We start from the raw sequence: 15,383 nt of genomic DNA on the forward strand, positions 1-15,383 counted from the left end.
TGATGTAGCCCTAAGCAGAGACTGGCGCAAATCACTTTCATGGAGAGGGGTTGCCAAGCTTCCAAAAAACTACGTGTTTCCTGAAATCTCAGCACACATTTTTTCACCCAATCTTGATGACACTTTCAGGTAATGACCAGTACCCCAATCCCACTTGTCTCACCAAATTTCATTCTTCGAGATTTAAAATATTCGTTGGCAGTAACAGTATAAATTTTTAGGTTTCACTCTGTTTTCTCCTATATGGATAAATATATTTGGAACACTAAATCAAACACGGTTTGTGCTAGCTTTTTGAAACTTGACACAATAAAGTAGTTGCAAGTTCTTACTGTATGGTTTGTTTCCTATTGATGTAGCCCTAAGCAGAGACTGGCGCAAATCACTTTCATTGAAGGGGTTGCCAAGCTTCCAAAAAACTACAAGTCCTGAAATCTCAGCACACATTTTTTCACCCAATCTTGATGACAGTTTCACGTATTGATCAGTACCACAATCCGACTTGGTTCACCAAATTTCGTTCTTCTAGGTTAAACCGTTCGTTGGCAGTAACAGATTTAATTTTTAGGTTTCACTCTGTTTCCTGCTATATGGATACATGTAGTTGGAACTCTAAATCAAACAGGGTTTGTGCTAGCTCTTGGAACCTTGACACAATAAAGGAGTTCCAAGTTCTATCTCTATGGTTTTTTTTCCTATTGATGTAGCCCTAATCAGAGACCTGCGCAAATCACTTTCATGGAAAGTTGTTGCCAAGCTTCCAAAAAACTACGAGTTTCCTGACATATCAGCACACATTTTTTCACCCAATCTTGATGACACTTTCAGGTAAATATCAGTACAACAATCCCAGTTGGCTCACCAAATTTCGTTCTTCTAGGTTAAACCGTTCGTTGGCAGTAACAGTTTTAATATTTAGGTTTCTCTCTGTTTTCTCCTATATGGATACATGTAGTTGGAACTCTAAATCAAACACGGTTTGTGCTAGCCCTTGGAATCTTGACACAATAAAGTAGTTCCAAGTTCTATCTCTATGGTTTCTTTCCTATTGATGTAGCCCTAAGCAGAGACTGGTGCAAATCACTTTCATGGAAAGGGGTTGCCACGCTTCCAAAAAACTACGAGTTTCCTGAAATCTCAGCATACACTTTTTCACCCAATCTTGATGACACTTTAAGGTAATGATCAGTACCCCAACGCTACTTGGCTCACCAAATTTCGTTCTTCTAGGTGAAACCGTTCGTTGGCAGTATCAGTTTTAATTTTTAGGTTTCACTCTGTTTTCTCCTATATGGATACATGTAGTTGGAACTCTAAATCAAACACGGTTTGTGCTAGCTCTTTGAAATGACACAATAGAGTAGTTCCAAGTTCTATCTCTATGGTTTGTTTCCTATTGATGTAGCCCTAAGCAGAGACTGGCGCAAATCACTTTCATGGAAAGGGGTTGCCAAGCTTCCAAAAAACTACGAGTTTCCTGAAATATCAGCACACGTTTTTTCACCCAATCTTGATGACACTTTCAGGTAATGATCAGTACCCCAATCTCACTAGGCTCACCAAATTTCATTCTTCTAAGTGAAACCATTCGTTGGCAGTAACAGTTTTAATTTTAGGTTTCACTCTGTTTTCTCTTATATGGATATATATAGTTGGAACTCTAAATCAAACACGGTTTGTGCTAGCTCTTGGAAACTTGACACAATAAATAGTTCCAAGTTCTATCACTATGGTTTGTTTTCTATTGATGTAGCCCTAAGCAGCGACTGGCGCAAATCACTTTCATGGAAAGGGGTTGCCAAGCTTCCAAAAAACTACGAGTTTCCTGAAATCTCAGCGCACATTTTTTCACCCAATCTTGATGACACTTTCAGGTAATGATCAGTACGCCAATCCCACTTCACTCACCAAATTTCGTTCTTCTAGGTTAAACCGTTCGTTGGCAGTAACTGTTTTAATTATTAGGTTTCACTCTGTTTTCTCCTCTATGGATACATGTAGATGGAACTCTAAATCAAACACGGTTTGTGCTAGCTCTTTGAAACTTGACACAATGAAGTAGTTCCAAGTTCTATCTCTATGGTTTCTTTCCTATTGATGTAGCCCTAAGCAGAGACTGGCGCAAATCACTTTCATTGAAAGGGGTTGCCAAGCTTCCAAAAAACTACGAGTTTCCTGAAATCTCAGCACACATTTTTTCACCCAATCTTGATGACACTTTCAGGTAATGATCAGTACCCGAATCCCACTTGGCTCACCAAATTTCGTTCTTCTAGGTTAAACCGTTCGTTGGCAGTAACAGTTTTAATTTTTAGGTTTCACTCTGCTTTCTCCTCTATGGATACATGTAGATGGAACTGTAAATCAAACACGGTTTGTGCTAGCTCTTTGAAACTTGACACAATAAAGTACTTCCAAGTACTATCTCTATGGTTTGTTTCCTATTGATGTAGCCCTAAGCAGAGACTGGAGCAAATCACTATCATGGAAAGGGGTTGCCAAGCTTCCAAAAAACTACGAGTTTCCTGAAATCTCAGCACATATTTTTTCACCCAATCTTGATAACACTTTCAGGTAATGATCAGTACCCCAAAGCCACTTGGCTCAGCAAATTTCATTCTTCTAGGTTAAACCGTCCGTTGGCAGTAACAGTTTTAATTTTAGGTTTCACTCTGTTTACTCCTATATGGATACATGTATTTGGAACTCTAAATCAAACATGCTTTGTGCTAGCTCTTTGAAACCTGACACAATAAGTAATTCAAAGTTCTATCTCTATGGTTTATTTCCTATTGATGTCGCCCTAAGCAGAGACTGGTGCAAATAACTCTCATGGAATGCGGTTGCCAAGCTTCCAAAAAATACGAGTTTCCTGAAATCTCAGCAGACTTTATTTTACCCCATCTTGATGACACTTTCAGGTAATGATCAGTACCCCAATCCCACTTGGCTCACCAAATTTCGTTCTTCTAGGTTAAACCGTTCGTTGGCAGTAACAGTTTTAATTTTTAGGTTTCACTCTGTTTTCTCCTATATGGATACATGTAGTTGGAACTCTAAATCAAACACGGTTTGTGCTAGCCCTTGGAAACTTGTCACAATAAAGTAGTTCCAAGTTCTCTCTTTATGGTTTGTTTCCTATTGATGTAGCCCTAAGCAGAGACTGGCACAAATCACTTTCATGGAAAGGGGTTGCCAAGCTCCAAAAAACTACGAGTTTCGTGAAATCTCAGCATACATTTTTTCACCCAATCGTGATGACACTTTCAGGTAATGATCAGTACCCCAATCCCACTTGGCTCACCAAATTTCGTTCTTCTAGGTTAAACCGTTCGTTCGCAGTATCATTTTTAATTTTTAGGTTTCACTCTGTTTTCTCCTATATGGATACATACAGTTGGACCTCTAAATCAAACACGGTTTGTGCTAGCTCTTTGAAACTTGACACAATAAAGTAGTTCTAAGTTCTATCTCTATGGTTTTTTTCCTATTGATGTAGCCCTAATCAGAGACCTGCGCAAATCACTTTCATGGAAAGTTGTTGCCAAGCTTCCAAAAAACTACGAGTTTCCTGAAATCTCAGCATACATTTATTCACCCAATCTAGATGACACTTTCATGTATTGATCAGTACCCCAATCCCACTTGGCTCACCAAATTTCGTTCTTCTAGGTTAAAATGTTCGTTGGCACTATCAGTTTTAATTTTTAGGTTTCACTCTGTTTTTTCCTATATGGATACATGTAGTTGGAACTCTAAATCAAACACGGTTTGTGCTAGCCCTTGGAAACTAGACACAATAAAGTAGTTCCAAGTTTTATTTCTATGGTTTGTTTCCTATTGATGTAGCTCTAAGCAGAGACTGGCACAAATCCCTTACATGGAAAGGGGTTGCCAAGCTTCCAAAAAACTACGAGTTTCCTGAAATCTCAGCATGCGTTTTTTCACCCAATCGTCATGACACTTTCAGTTAATGATCAGTACCCCAATCCCACTTGGCTCACCAAATTTCGTTCTTCTAGGTTAAAGCGTTCGTTGCCAGTAACAGTTTTAATTTTCAGGTTTCACTCTGTTATCTCCTATATGGATACATGTAGTTGGAACTCTAAATCAAACACGGTTTGTGCTAGCTCTTTGAAACTTGACACAATAAAGTAGTTCCAAGTTCTATCTCAATGGTTTGTTTCCTATTGATGTAGCTCTAAGCAGAGACTGGCGCAAATCACTTTCATGGAAATGGGTTGCCAAGCTTCCAAAAAACTACCAGTTTCCAGAAATATCAGCACAAATTTTTTCACCCAATCTTGATGACTCTTTCAGGTATTGATCAGTACCCCAATCCCACTTGGCTCACAAAATTACGTTCTTCTAGGTTAAACCGTTCGTTTGCAGTATCAGTTTAAATTTTTAGGTTTCACTCTGTTTTCTCCTATATGGATACATGTAGTTGGAACTCTAAATCAAACACGGTTTGTGCTAGCTCTTGGAAATTTGACACAATAAAGTAGTTCCATGTTCTATCTCTATGGTTTTTTCCTATTGATGTAGCCCTAAGCAGAGACCTGCGCAAATCACTTTCATGGAAAGTTGTTGCCAAGCTTCAAAAAACTACGAGTTTCCTGATATCTCAGCACACATTTTTTCACCCACACTTGATGACACTTTCAGGTAATGATCAGTACCCCAATCCCACTTGGCTCACCAGATTTCGTTCTTCTAGGTTAAACCGTTCGTTGGCAGTAACAGTTTTAATTTTTAGATTTCTCTCTGTTTTATCCTATATGGATACATGTAGTTGGAACTCTAAATCAAACACGGTTTGTGCTATCCCTTGGAATCTTGACACAATAAAGTAGTTCCAAGTTCTATCTCTATGGTTTGTTTCCTATTGATGTAGCCCTAATCAGAGACTGGCGCAAAGCACTTTCATGGAAAGGGGTTGCCACGCTTCCAAAAAACTACGAGTTTCCTTAAATCTCAGCATACACTTTTTCACCCAATCTTGATGTCACTTTAAGGTAATGATCAGTACCCCAATCCTACTTGGCTCACCAAATTTCGTTCTTCTAGGTGAAACCGTTCGTTGGCAGTACCAGTTTTAATTTTTAGGTTTCACTCTGTTTTCTCCTATATGGATACATGTAGTTGGAACTCTAAATCAAACACGGTTTGTGCTAGCCCTTGGAATCTTGACACAATAAAGTAGTTCCAAGTTGTATCTCTTTGGTTTGTTTCCTATTGATGTAGCCCTAAGCAGAGACAGGCGCAATTCACTTTCATGGAAAGTTGTTGCCAACCTTCCAAAAAACTACGAGTTTCCTGAAATCTCAGCACACATTTTTTCACCCTATCTTGATGACACTTTCAGGTAATGATCAGTACCCTAATCCCACTTGGCTCACCAAATTTCATTCTTCTAGGTTAAACCGTTCGTTGGCAGTAACAGTTTTAATTTTTAGGTTTCACTCTGTTTTCTCCTATATGGATACATGTAGTTGGAACTCTAAATCAAACACGGTTTGTGCTAGCTCTTTGAAACTTGACAAAATAAAGTAGTTCCAAGTTGTATCTCTATGGTTTCTTTCCTATTGATGTAGCCCTAAGCAGAGACCGGCGCAAATCACTTTCATGGAAAGTTGTTGCCAACCTTCCAAAAAACTACGAGTTTCCTGAAATCTCAGCACACATTTTTTCACCCTATCTTGATGACACTTTCAGGTAATGATCAGTACCCTAATCCCACTTGGCTCACCAAATTTCATTCTTCTAGGTTAAACCGTTCGTTGGCAGTAACAGTTTTAATTTTTAGGTTTCACTATGTTTTCTCCTATATGGATAAATGTAGTTGGAACTCTAAATCAAACACGGTTTGTGCTAGCTCTTTGAAACTTGACACAATAAAGTAGTTCCAAGTTCTATCTCTATGGTTTCTTTCGTATTGATGTAGCCCTAAGCAGAGCCCGTCGCAAATCACTTTCATGGAAAGGTGTTGCCAAGCTTCCAAAAAACTACGAGTTTCCTGAAATCTCAGCACACATTTTTTCACCCAATCTTGATTACACTTTCAGGTAATGATCAGTACCCCAATCCCACATGGTTCACCAAATTTCGTTCTTCTAGGTTAAACCGTTCGTTGGCAGAAACAGTTTTAATTTTTAGATTTCACTCTGTTTTATCCTATATGGATACATGTAGTTGGAACTCTAAATCAAACACGGTTTGTGCTACCCCTTGGAAACTTGACACAATAAAGTAGTTCCAAGTTCTGTCTCTATGGTTTGTTTCCTATTGATGTAGCCCTAAGCAGAGACTGGCACAAATCACTTTAATGGAAACGGGTTGCCAAGCTTTCAAAAAACTACGAGTTTCCTGAAATCTCAGCATATATTTTTTCACCCAATCTTGATGACACTTTCAGGTAATGATCAGTACCCCAATCCCACTTGGCTCACCAAATTTCGTTCTTCTAGGTTAACCGTTCGTTGGCAGTAACAGTTTTAATTTTTAGGTTTCACTCTGTTTTCTCCTATATGGATACATGTAGTTGGAACTCTAAATCAAACACGGTTTGTGCTAGCCCTTGGAAACTTGTCACAATAAAGTAGTTCCAAGTTCTCTCTTTATGGTTTGTTTCCTATTGATGTAGCCCTAAGCAGAGACTGGCACAAATCACTTTCATGGAAAGGGGTTGCCAAGCTCCAAAAAACTACGAGTTTCCTGAAATCTCAGCATGCGTTTTTTCACCCAATCGTGATGACACTTTCAGGTAATGATCAGTACCCCAATCCCACTTGGCTCACCAAATTTTGTTCTTCTCGGTTAAACCGTTCGTTGGCAGTATCAGTTTTAATTTTTAGGTTTCACTCTGTTTTCTCCTATATGGATACATACAGTTGGAACTCTAAATCAAACACGGTTTGTGCTAGCTCTTTGAAACTTGACACAATAAAGTAGTTCCAAGTTCTATCTCTATGGTTTCTTTCCTATTGATGTAGCCCTAAGCAGGGACCGTCGCAAATCACTTTCATGGAAAGTTGTTGCCAAGCTTCCAAAAAACTACGAGTTTCCTGAAATATTAGCACACATTTTTTCACCCAATCTTGATGACACTTTCAGGTAATGATCAGTACCCCAATCCCACTTGGCTCACCAAATTTCGTTCTTCTAGGTTAAACCGTTCGTTGGCAGTAACAGTTTTAATTTTTAGGTTTCACTCTGTTTTCTTTTATATGGATACATGTAGTTGGAACTCTAAATCAAACACAGTTTGTGCTAGCCCTTGGAAACTTGTCACAATAAAGTAGTTCCAAGTTCTCTCTTTATGGTTTGTTTCCTATTGATGTAGCCCTAAGCAGAGACTGGCACAAATCACTTTCATGGAAAGGGGTTGCCAAGCTCCAAAAAACTACGAGTTTCGTGAAATCTCAGCATACATTTTTTCACCCAATCGTGATGACACTTTCAGGTAATGATCAGTACCCCAATCCCACTTGGCTCACCAAATTTCGTTCTTCTAGGTTAAACCGTTCGTTCGCAGTATCAGTTTTAATTTTTAGGTTTCACTCTGTTTTCTCCTATATGGATACATACAGTTGGAACTCTAAATCAAACACGGTTTGTGCTAGCTCTTTGAAACTTGACACAATAAAGTAGTTCTAAGTTCTATCTCTATGGTTTTTTTCCTATTGATGTAGCCCTAATCAGAGACCTGCGCAAATCACTTTCATGGAAAGTTGTTGCCAAGCTTCCAAAAAACTACGAGTTTCCTGAAATCTCAGCATACATTTATTCACCCAATCTAGATGACACTTTCATGTATTGATCAGTACCCCAATCCCACTTGGCTCACCAAATTTCGTTCTTCTAGGTTAAAATGTTCGTTGGCACTATCAGTTTTAATTTTTAGGTTTCACTCTGTTTTTTCCTATATGGATACATGTAGTTGGAACTCTAAATCAAACACGGTTTGTGCTAGCCCTTGGAAACTAGACACAATAAAGTAGTTCCAAGTTTTATTTTTATGGTTTGTTTCCTATTGATGTAGCTCTAAGCAGAGACTGGCACAAATCCCTTACATGGAAAGGGGTTGCCAAGCTTCCAAAAAACTACGAGTTTCCTGAAATCTCAGCATGCGTTTTTTCACCCAATCGTCATGACACTTTCAGTTAATGATCAGTACCCCAATCCCACTTGGCTCACCAAATTTCGTTCTTCTAGGTTAAAGCGTTCGTTGCCAGTAACAGTTTTAATTTTCAGGTTTCACTCTGTTATCTCCTATATGGATACATGTAGTTGGAACTCTAAATCAAACACGGTTTGTGCTAGCTCTTTGAAACTTGACACAATAAAGTAGTTCCAAGTTCTATCTCAATGGTTTGTTTCCTATTGATGTAGCTCTAAGCAGAGACTGGCGCAAATCACTTTCATGGAAATGGGTTGCCAAGCTTCCAAAAAACTACCAGTTTCCAGAAATATCAGCACAAATTTTTTCACCCAATCTTGATGACTCTTTCAGGTATTGATCAGTACCCCAATCCCACTTGGCTCACAAAATTACGTTCTTCTAGGTTAAACCGTTCGTTTGCAGTATCAGTTTAAATTTTTAGGTTTCACTCTGTTTTCTCCTATATGGATACATGTAGTTGGAACTCTAAATCAAACACGGTTTGTGCTAGCTCTTGGAAATTTGACACAATAAAGTAGTTCCATGTTCTATCTCTATGGTTTTTTCCTATTGATGTAGCCCTAAGCAGAGACCTGCGCAAATCACTTTCATGGAAAGTTGTTGCCAAGCTTCAAAAAACTACGAGTTTCCTGATATCTCAGCACACATTTTTTCACCCACACTTGATGACACTTTCAGGTAATGATCAGTACCCCAATCCCACTTGGCTCACCAGATTTCGTTCTTCTAGGTTAAACCGTTCGTTGGCAGTAACAGTTTTAATTTTTAGATTTCTCTCTGTTTTATCCTATATGGATACATGTAGTTGGAACTCTAAATCAAACACGGTTTGTGCTATCCCTTGGAATCTTGACACAATAAAGTAGTTCCAAGTTCTATCTCTATGGTTTGTTTCCTATTGATGTAGCCCTAATCAGAGACTGGCGCAAAGCACTTTCATGGAAAGGGGTTGCCACGCTTCCAAAAAACTACGAGTTTCCTTAAATCTCAGCATACACTTTTTCACCCAATCTTGATGTCACTTTAAGGTAATGATCAGTACCCCAATCCTACTTGGCTCACCAAATTTCGTTCTTCTAGGTGAAACCGTTCGTTGGCAGTATCAGTTTTAATTTTTAGGTTTCACTCTGTTTTCTCCTATATGGATACATGTAGTTGGAACTCTAAATCAAACACGGTTTGTGCTAGCTCTTTGAAACTTGACAAAATAAAGTAGTTCCAAGTTGTATCTCTATGGTTTCTTTCCTATTGATGTAGCCCTAAGCAGAGACCGGCGCAAATCACTTTCATGGAAAGTTGTTGCCAACCTTCCAAAAAACTACGAGTTTCCTGAAATCTCAGCACACATTTTTTCACCCTATCTTGATGACACTTTCAGGTAATGATCAGTACCCTAATCCCACTTGGCTCACCAAATTTCATTCTTCTAGGTTAAACCGTTCGTTGGCAGTAACAGTTTTAATTTTTAGGTTTCACTATGTTTTCTCCTATATGGATAAATGTAGTTGGAACTCTAAATCAAACACGGTTTGTGCTAGCTCTTTGAAACTTGACACAATAAAGTAGTTCCAAGTTCTATCTCTATGGTTTCTTTCGTATTGATGTAGCCCTAAGCAGAGCCCGTCGCAAATCACTTTCATGGAAAGGTGTTGCCAAGCTTCCAAAAAACTACGAGTTTCCTGAAATCTCAGCACACATTTTTTCACCCAATCTTGATTACACTTTCAGGTAATGATCAGTACCCCAATCCCACATGGTTCACCAAATTTCGTTCTTCTAGGTTAAACCGTTCGTTGGCAGAAACAGTTTTAATTTTTAGATTTCACTCTGTTTTATCCTATATGGATACATGTAGTTGGAACTCTAAATCAAACACGGTTTGTGCTACCCCTTGGAAACTTGACACAATAAAGTAGTTCCAAGTTCTGTCTCTATGGTTTGTTTCCTATTGATGTAGCCCTAAGCAGAGACTGGCACAAATCACTTTAATGGAAACGGGTTGCCAAGCTTTCAAAAAACTACGAGTTTCCTGAAATCTCAGCATATATTTTTTCACCCAATCTTGATGACACTTTCAGGTAATGATCAGTACCCCAATCCCACTTGGCTCACCAAATTTCGTTCTTCTAGGTTAACCGTTCGTTGGCAGTAACAGTTTTAATTTTTAGGTTTCACTCTGTTTTCTCCTATATGGATACATGTAGTTGGAACTCTAAATCAAACACGGTTTGTGCTAGCCCTTGGAAACTTGTCACAATAAAGTAGTTCCAAGTTCTCTCTTTATGGTTTGTTTCCTATTGATGTAGCCCTAAGCAGAGACTGGCACAAATCACTTTCATGGAAAGGGGTTGCCAAGCTCCAAAAAACTACGAGTTTCCTGAAATCTCAGCATGCGTTTTTTCACCCAATCGTGATGACACTTTCAGGTAATGATCAGTACCCCAATCCCACTTGGCTCACCAAATTTTGTTCTTCTCGGTTAAACCGTTCGTTGGCAGTATCAGTTTTAATTTTTAGGTTTCACTCTGTTTTCTCCTATATGGATACATACAGTTGGAACTCTAAATCAAACACGGTTTGTGCTAGCTCTTTGAAACTTGACACAATAAAGTAGTTCCAAGTTCTATCTCTATGGTTTCTTTCCTATTGATGTAGCCCTAAGCAGGGACCGTCGCAAATCACTTTCATGGAAAGTTGTTGCCAAGCTTCCAAAAAACTACGAGTTTCCTGAAATATTAGCACACATTTTTTCACCCAATCTTGATGACACTTTCAGGTAATGATCAGTACCCCAATCCCACTTGGCTCACCAAATTTCGTTCTTCTAGGTTAAACCGTTCGTTGGCAGTAACAGTTTTAATTTTTAGGTTTCACTCTGTTTTCTTTTATATGGATACATGTAGTTGGAACTCTAAATCAAACACAGTTTGTGCTAGCCCTTGGAAACTTGTCACAATAAAGTAGTTCCAAGTTCTCTCTTTATGGTTTGTTTCCTATTGATGTAGCCCTAAGCAGAGACTGGCACAAATCACTTTCATGGAAAGGGGTTGCCAAGCTCCAAAAAACTACGAGTTTCGTGAAATCTCAGCATACATTTTTTCACCCAATCGTGATGACACTTTCAGGTAATGATCAGTACCCCAATCCCACTTGGCTCACCAAATTTCGTTCTTCTAGGTTAAACCGTTCGTTCGCAGTATCAGTTTTAATTTTTAGGTTTCACTCTGTTTTCTCCTATATGGATACATACAGTTGGAACTCTAAATCAAACACGGTTTGTGCTAGCTCTTTGAAACTTGACACAATAAAGTAGTTCTAAGTTCTATCTCTATGGTTTTTTTCCTATTGATGTAGCCCTAATCAGAGACCTGCGCAAATCACTTTCATGGAAAGTTGTTGCCAAGCTTCCAAAAAACTACGAGTTTCCTGAAATCTCAGCATACATTTATTCACCCAATCTAGATGACACTTTCATGTATTGATCAGTACCCCAATCCCACTTGGCTCACCAAATTTCGTTCTTCTAGGTTAAAATGTTCGTTGGCACTATCAGTTTTAATTTTTAGGTTTCACTCTGTTTTTTCCTATATGGATACATGTAGTTGGAACTCTAAATCAAACACGGTTTGTGCTAGCCCTTGGAAACTAGACACAATAAAGTAGTTCCAAGTTTTATTTTTATGGTTTGTTTCCTATTGATGTAGCTCTAAGCAGAGACTGGCACAAATCCCTTACATGGAAAGGGGTTGCCAAACTTCCAAAAAACTACGAGTTTCCTGAAATCTCAGCATGCGTTTTTTCACCCAATCGTCATGACACTTTCAGTTAATGATCAGTACCCCAATCCCACTTGGCTCACCAAATTTCGTTCTTCTAGGTTAAAGCGTTCGTTGCCAGTAACAGTTTTAATTTTCAGGTTTCACTCTGTTATCTCCTATATGGATACATGTAGTTGGAACTCTAAATCAAACACGGTTTGTGCTAGCTCTTTGAAACTTGACACAATAAAGTAGTTCCAAGTTCTATCTCAATGGTTTGTTTCCTATTGATGTAGCTCTAAGCAGAGACTGGCGCAAATCACTTTCATGGAAATGGGTTGCCAAGCTTCCAAAAAACTACCAGTTTCCAGAAATATCAGCACAAATTTTTTCACCCAATCTTGATGACTCTTTCAGGTATTGATCAGTACCCCAATCCCACTTGGCTCACAAAATTACGTTCTTCTAGGTTAAACCGTTCGTTTGCAGTATCAGTTTAAATTTTTAGGTTTCACTCTGTTTTCTCCTATATGGATACATGTAGTTGGAACTCTAAATCAAACACGGTTTGTGCTAGCTCTTGGAAATTTGACACAATAAAGTAGTTCCATGTTCTATCTCTATGGTTTTTTCCTATTGATGTAGCCCTAAGCAGAGACCTGCGCAAATCACTTTCATGGAAAGTTGTTGCCAAGCTTCAAAAAACTACGAGTTTCCTGATATCTCAGCACACATTTTTTCACCCACACTTGATGACACTTTCAGGTAATGATCAGTACCCCAATCCCACTTGGCTCACCAGATTTCGTTCTTCTAGGTTAAACCGTTCGTTGGCAGTAACAGTTTTAATTTTTAGATTTCTCTCTGTTTTATCCTATATGGATACATGTAGTTGGAACTCTAAATCAAACACGGTTTGTGCTATCCCTTGGAATCTTGACACAATAAAGTAGTTCCAAGTTCTATCTCTATGGTTTGTTTCCTATTGATGTAGCCCTAATCAGAGACTGGCGCAAAGCACTTTCATGGAAAGGGGTTGCCACGCTTCCAAAAAACTACGAGTTTCCTTAAATCTCAGCATACACTTTTTCACCCAATCTTGATGTCACTTTAAGGTAATGATCAGTACCCCAATCCTACTTGGCTCACCAAATTTCGTTCTTCTAGGTGAAACCGTTCGTTGGCAGTATCAGTTTTAATTTTTAGGTTTCACTCTGTTTTCTCCTATATGGATACATGTAGTTGGAACTCTAAATCAAACACGGTTTGTGCTAGCCCTTGGAATCTTGACACAATAAAGTAGTTCCAAGTTGTATCTCTTTGGTTTGTTTCCTATTGATGTAGCCCTAAGCAGAGACAGGCGCAATTCACTTTCATGGAAAGTTGTTGCCAACCTTCCAAAAAACTACGAGTTTCCTGAAATCTCAGCACACATTTTTTCACCCTATCTTGATGACACTTTCAGGTAATGATCAGTACCCTAATCCCACTTGGCTCACCAAATTTCATTCTTCTAGGTTAAACCGTTCGTTGGCAGTAACAGTTTTAATTTTTAGGTTTCACTCTGTTTTCTCCTATATGGATACATGTAGTTGGAACTCTAAATCAAACACGGTTTGTGCTAGCTCTTTGAAACTTGACAAAATAAAGTAGTTCCAAGTTCTATCTCTATGGTTTCTTTCGTATTGATGTAGCCCTAAGCAGAGCCCGTCGCAAATCACTTTCATGGAAAGGTGTTGCCAAGCTTCCAAAAAACTACGAGTTTCCTGAAATCTCAGCACACATTTTTTCACCCAATCTTGATTACACTTTCAGGTAATGATCAGTACCCCAATCCCACATGGTTCACCAAATTTCGTTCTTCTAGGTTAAACCGTTCGTTGGCAGAAACAGTTTTAATTTTTAGATTTCACTCTGTTTTATCCTATATGGATACATGTAGTTGGAACTCTAAATCAAACACGGTTTGTGCTACCCCTTGGAAACTTGACACAATAAAGTAGTTCCAAGTTCTGTCTCTATGGTTTGTTTCCTATTGATGTAGCCCTAAGCAGAGACTGGCACAAATCACTTTAATGGAAACGGGTTGCCAAGCTTTCAAAAAACTACGAGTTTCCTGAAATCTCAGCATATATTTTTTCACCCAATCTTGATGACACTTTCAGGTAATGATCAGTACCCCAATCCCACTTGGCTCACCAAATTTCGTTCTTCTAGGTTAACCGTTCGTTGGCAGTAACAGTTTTAATTTTTAGGTTTCACTCTGTTTTCTCCTATATGGATACATGTAGTTGGAACTCTAAATCAAACACGGTTTGTGCTAGCCCTTGGAAACTTGTCACAATAAAGTAGTTCCAAGTTCTCTCTTTATGGTTTGTTTCCTATTGATGTAGCCCTAAGCAGAGACTGGCACAAATCACTTTCATGGAAAGGGGTTGCCAAGCTCCAAAAAACTACGAGTTTCCTGAAATCTCAGCATGCGTTTTTTCACCCAATCGTGATGACACTTTCAGGTAATGATCAGTACCCCAATCCCACTTGGCTCACCAAATTTTGTTCTTCTCGGTTAAACCGTTCGTTGGCAGTATCAGTTTTAATTTTTAGGTTTCACTCTGTTTTCTCCTATATGGATACATACAGTTGGAACTCTAAATCAAACACGGTTTGTGCTAGCTCTTTGAAACTTGACACAATAAAGTAGTTCCAAGTTCTATCTCTATGGTTTCTTTCCTATTGATGTAGCCCTAAGCAGGGACCGTCGCAAATCACTTTCATGGAAAGTTGTTGCCAAGCTTCCAAAAAACTACGAGTTTCCTGAAATATTAGCACACATTTTTTCACCCAATCTTGATGACACTTTCAGGTAATGATCAGTACCCCAATCCCACTTGGCTCACCAAATTTCGTTCTTCTAGGTTAAACCGTTCGTTGGCAGTAACAGTTTTAATTTTTAGGTTTCACTCTGTTTTCTCCTATATGAATACATGTAGTTGGAACTCTAAATCAAACACGGTTTGTGCTAGCCCTTGGAAACTAGACACAATAAAGTAGTTCCAAGTTTTATTTCTATGATTTGTTTCCTATTGATGTAGCCCTAAGCAGAGACTGGCACAAATCCCTTTCATGGAAAGGGGTTGCCAAGCTTCCAAAAAACTACAAGTTTCCTGAAATCTCAGCATGCATTTTTTCACCCAATCTTGATGACAATTTCAGGTAATGATCAGTACCCCAATCCCACTTGGCTCACCAAATTTCGTTCTTCTCGGTTAAACCGTTCGTTGGCAGTAACAATTTTAATTTTTAGGTTTCACTCTGTTTTCTCCTATATGAATACATGTAGTTGGATCTCTAAATCAAACACGGTTTGTGCTAGCTCTTTGAAATTGACACAATAAAGTAGTTCCAAGTTCTATCTCTATGGTTTTTTTCCTATTGATGTA

The sequence above is a fragment of the Spermophilus citellus genome, assembly GCF_964194105.1.
Source record: "Spermophilus citellus genome assembly, chromosome: 4".
NCBI classification, from domain to species: domain Eukaryota; kingdom Metazoa; phylum Chordata; class Mammalia; order Rodentia; family Sciuridae; genus Spermophilus; species Spermophilus citellus.